Source organism: Pleurodeles waltl, chromosome 6 (genome assembly GCF_031143425.1).
Source record: "Pleurodeles waltl isolate 20211129_DDA chromosome 6, aPleWal1.hap1.20221129, whole genome shotgun sequence".
Lineage (NCBI taxonomy): Eukaryota > Metazoa > Chordata > Amphibia > Caudata > Salamandridae > Pleurodeles > Pleurodeles waltl.
In genome coordinates, this window is record NC_090445.1 from 86,584,398 (window position 1) to 86,590,397 (window position 6,000).

The following is a 6,000-nucleotide window of genomic DNA, read 5'->3' on the forward strand; positions in this document are numbered from 1 at the left end:
AAGAGTTTGCTTTAGAATGTTGGCTTCACAGATTAACGCAGAGGAATAAAGATGTATGATTTACAGCGCCGTACGTGCCCTAATCATTTAGTGGGTACCATGCTGGGAGGACACTGCAATTGGGGTGATAGGGGATAAGTAACCCGAAAACAAAAGTGCTCTTCTGGAGAGTTTGCCGTGGTCCAAGCAAACTGCTCGTGCATGCCACTTGTGCCTTCGTCAAAGTGCTGCTTCGACGGTTGGCGTATATAGAGTCAAAACACAACTCCTGTCGATGTGAATGAAGAGAGAGCTTCAAGGAAAAGTCTACGCATCTTTGGTCAGGAAGCTACGACCAAGATCATACTAAAAGGTACCGCACTGCCTCACAAAATATGGAGGGGTAATGCTAACGGTGGATTCAACCAGGTTTACAAAGCGCAGTTAAAGACAGTTCTCAAATATCTAAGGGTGCTAAAGGTGGATCAACCTGGTGTAAAACAATACAAACTGAAGTATACAAAGTATAAAGTAAAGGACTTACTAAGCCCGCTAAAAAGAGTGGCTGCGTCATGGCTGACGCAGGCCCCATAAAGAAGCATAGGGGTTGTACTAAAGGAGCAGTCTGAATTTCCAGGGGCCAGGAACTCGGCAGAAGGCTGCTCTGTCAATGAAGCCCGTCAAGGACGACTCAAGGCTGGCCCATCGTCGGGCCAGGACTGGGGCATGAATGGAATGGAGTCTGATTTCCAGTTAGAGAGGCCAGGGAAAACACTCCTCTCAACGTCAGTGAGTTCCACACTGGCTTACAATGCTGCCGCCTTCGTTAAACCACCACCGCCATTCGACACTGCCAGAAAGCAAAATATTGGCAATAGGTAGAGTGCATGGATAGAGACACTTGAAGATTTCATTGATCCAATTGAAGAGACCGATAAAAGAATGATTAGGAATATCTAAAAATTCTTGCAGGTGATGGTGTGCAAGAAGTCATAAGGAAAATGAAGAGACCTGACGGTGAAATCACATACTTTAAAATTAAGAATGCGTTTAAACTCAAATTCAATCCAGTACCAAACATTCATTATGAACAATATGTTTTCAGTCAAGAACATCAAAGAGCTGGCAAAACGATTGATGAATTTGTGGAAAGGCTCAACACACTCATCAAACCTTGTAATATCAATGAATTTAATGTTTAAGAAGCCATGAGGCTTAGGGTAATAAATGGACATGCTTGTTCGATTCATTCAGATGACGAATGCTGAGAGAAACTCTAAGTCTGAAGCGAGTGTTGATGGCTGCCAGAGCTGAGGAATGTGATGGGAGACAAGCTGCTGACATGGAGGCTGGTGGTGCCTAGGATGCCATGAGTGTGAAAAGTAATTCAAAATAAAAGACTGAAGGACACAAAGTGATGTCCACACGCAAAATGAAGTTGTGTTTCAGATGAGGATTTGCATTTCCACACAAAGGAACGAAAGGAAGTGTCCAGCCACTGGTCAAATAAGCAAAGGCTGTGATAAAGAGAACCATTTTGTGATGATGTGCAGAGCAAAGGAAAAGGAAGTGCATGACAATGCAAAGACAAAATGGCCACAAGAACGTTCCAGAAACAACGTTTGACGCGCGCCCACAAGGCCAAGCAGTGACATCAGTTGAGTCAAATAGATACTGAATGAAGTTGATTGTTATCTCAATCATCATTAAACAGTTCTTCAGCTTTGATAATAAGTGAAAGTCAAGAAAGTGATTGTGCTATGTCAATGCTTACCTAAGTGAAACATGCACTTCTAAGACTGCTTGCCTTTGAGGGGAAAAGTCGACATGTCAAAATAACAAAATAATACAAACACTGACCAAAGATTAAACTGAAAATAAATGGATGTCCAATACCTTTTTTCATCGATAGTGGTATAATGCCTGGAGAAAAATACAATGAACTGTCTCCGTTACCACGGCTCATGCCGTCAAAGATCAAAGTATATACTTAGGCTGCATCAATACCCATGAAGAGTAAAGGTTTGTTTATGGCAACAGTGAAACATAAGAAAACAAAAGTCCAACCACCGATCCATGTACTTGAAGGTACATCAGCAAGTGTCTGCTCAGTTTCAATACAGCTGCTGACATGGAATTGATTTCCGTGAATTACAACATGAATGCTCAACACGAGATAGTAGGTCAATTCCTTTCATTGTTTCCTGGTTTTGGAAAATTAGACTATAAAAGAAAAACTGCATATTAATAAGGATGTCCGTCCTGTTTCTCAGAGACATAGGGGGTCATTACAACATTGGTGGTAAAAGGCGCTTACCGCCGTGCAGAAGACCGCCAATACACCGCCGCTGCCGCGGTATACCACCACAGCTATTATGACCCACATCTCGGAATCCGCCGAAATTCAGACACCCACACAACACCGCCACACCAAAGGTCAGTGATAAACATGCAGAAACAAATCCTCCACCTCCACGCCAACAGAAACACGCCCATGCTATTACGACCCACGAATCCACGCGGCGGTCATTCAACCGCGGTATTCCATTGGCAGTACACACCGCCGTGCTTAAAATACACACACATCTCCAAAACATCGCCACATTGGACAATTCCAAATACACACACCTGATACACATACAAACAACACTCCCACACACCCAATACAATATAAAACACACACCCACATCACCCACAAACCCCTACGACCACAATTGCGACAGAAGGCCAGAGAGAGAGCACAGCAATTGACAACCCCATCACACAGAGGTACACAACACCATCACCCACACAACATCCACGCACAAAACACCACACACCACTACACTCACCACACTCATCAACACATACACCACCCCACACCTCATCCACACCACCCCATGGCACGCCAAAGACACCCCCGCTTCTCCGAGGAGGAGCTCCGGGTCATGGTGGAGGAAATCGTCCGGGTAGAGCCACAGCTATTTGGCTCACAGGTACAGCACACATCAATAGCCAGGAAGATGGAGTTATGGCGCAGAATAGTGGACAGGGTGAACGCCGTGGGACAGCACCCAAGAAATAGGGAGGACATAAGGAAGAGGTGGAACGACCTACGGGGGAAGGTGCGTTCCACGGTCTCCAGGCACAACATCGTGGTGCAGCGGACTGGCGGCGGACCCCCACCTCCTCCCCCACAACTAACAACATGGGAGGAGCAAGTCTTGACCATCTTGCATCCTGAGGGCCTCGGAGGAGTCGGTGGAGGATGGGACACTGGTAAGTCAAATCTTAACTATCATATCCCCCACCCTACCTGCATGCTGTCACACACACCCCCTCCCTCACCCCCTCCTCTATCACTACAACCCTCACTAATGTACCCATGACACCAACCACCCATCCCAACACCAAGCCCTGCATGACACAACTAAACATGGACACCCCTCACTAAAGCATGCCCACTGCATATACCCAGAACCCCCCCCCCCCCAACCATCATCACACAAACCCACACACAGGAATGCTTGCACTAGGGTACACAAACACCCACCCATTGCACACCATCACACACACACATGCAATAATCATGCTCTTATGCCCCTGCAGGAACCCGAAGGACCCTCACCACACCAGAGGATCCAGACAACACCACTCCACCCCCAGAAGAGGCCCACAGTGACGAGAGCAGCTCTGCCCTACTGGATCTTGATGACCAGCCCGGACCATCATGGGCCTCAGGACAGTCGGTTCCCCTTGCACAGGCCCAGCCCAACACCGACCTTCCACCCTCTGGTAACACCAGCACAGCACCCACCCAGCGGGCCCAAACCTCCCTACCCAGGACAGGTCAATCAGCGGTGTGTCCACCACTACAGGGCACCCAGGCTAACCCACCACCCCAACAACAGGGACCTGGGGGCAGTGGTAGTGGGCACACGGTCCAGGGGACGGAGGCACAGGAACACAGGGGAACTGGAAGGGCTGCTGTGCGACAGAGGGATGACAGGCCAAGGGAACCAACTCTCCACGAGGCCCTCTCCTCCATCATGGGAGCATACCACCACTCCCAGGAGACGATGGCGACGGTCCTGGACAAGTTGCAGGAGACCCTGCGCCTGCAGGAGGAGCAGTATGTGGGGTTCAGGGAGGAGCTCAGGACCATCGGCTCTGCCCTGGGCACCATCGTAGGGGTGCTGAAGGACATACAGCAGACCTTGAGGGACACTGTGGCACTCCAAGGGGCCCCTGACACTAGCCACGACAATAAACTGCCCACCACCTCCGCCGGCACTAGTGGACAGGACGCCCCGCCACAGGACCACCACACCAGCACTCCACCCCCTGCAGACAGACAACCACCACGCAAGCGGTCCCTGAGATCCAGGAACAGGACAGAGCAAGATGGCAAGACCCCCGCCAGGAAATGAGACCACCCTGATTGTCCTCCCACTGTCCCACTTTGTTACCCTGTCCATATTCGAACTGCTCCAGATCCACTTCCTATGGCCAGATGGGCAGTGCACCTGTGAGACTAATAGACTGGACTCTGCCATGGACATTCCTCCACCATCCCCCATCACCATCTTACAACCCCCCTTCATTTTCTGAGCACTTAAATAAACACCCTTGAAACACAAAACAATCTGGAGTCAGTCTATGATTTGGTAATCTGTATTATCAATGACAGTGTCATAATGGCTGTACCATTGTAAGGCTAACATTCCTATGTCACACATCACAAGCCCATGAAGGATGCAAGCAGTTGACACGTAGGTTACCACACCTGTGAAACCGTAATGGAAGGGTACAACTCAGTTAACAAATAGTGATTGAAATCGAGGAACAGGATAGAGGTAGACGTGTGAAAGTTAATGTAATGTTAAACCAGAAAATGTTCTCACCTGTGTGTCACTGGAAATATTGCTGTATGACTGACTCCCTGTTGTCGTTTTCTTCTTCCTCAGCTTCATCCTCATCACTGTCCACAGGCTCCACAGGCTCCACAGCTGTTACAACACCGTCATCTGGATCATCCTCCTGCAGAAAAGGCACCTGGCGTCTCAAAGCCAAATTATGGAGCATGGAGCAGGCGATGATGATGTTGCACACCTTCTTCGGTGAGTATAATAGGGATCCACCTGTCATATGGAGGCACCTGAACCTGGCCTTCAGGAGGCCGAAGGTGCGTTCGATCACCCTCCTAGTCCGCCCATGGGCATCATTGTACCGTTCCTCTGCCCTGGTCCTGGGATTCCTCACTGGGGTCAATAGCCAGGACAGGTTGGGGTAACCAGAGTCCCCCAATAGCCATACACGGTGCCTCTGGAGTTGAGCCATCATATCAGGATGTAGGCGTCATGCACAGAGCCAGGGAACATAGCATTTACCTGGGAGATGTACTGGTCTGCCAAACAGACCATCTGGACATTTATGGAATGATAACTCTTCCTGTTCCTGTACACCTGTTAACTCCTGTGGGGGGGGACCAGAGCTACATGGGTCCCATCAATGGCACCTATGACGTTGGGGATATGTCCAAGAGCATAGAAGTTACCTTTCACTGTAGCCAAATCCTCCATCTGAGGGAAAATTATGTATCTCCTTACGTGGTTCAGCAGGGCAGACAACACTCTGGACAACACGTTGGAAAACATATGCTGGGACATCCCTGATGCCATGGCCACAGTAGTCTGAAATGACCCACTTGCAAGGAAATGGAGCACTGACAGCACCTGCACGTCAGGGGGGATTCCAGTCGGATGGCGGATTGGTGACATCAGGTCTGGCTCCAACTGGGTACATAGTTCCTGGATAGTGGCACGGTCAAACCGGTAGGTGACGATGACATGTCTTTCTTCCATTGTAAACAGGTCCACCAGCGGTCGGTACACCGGAGGATTCCGCCATCTTCTCATATGTCCCAGCTGACGGTGCCTACGAAGGACAACAGCGAAGAACCAGTCATTATTCCTCCAGGTATGTACCCACAGTGACACACAAGACTACACCAGACACAAAACCCTTCCTGTATGTGTGTTG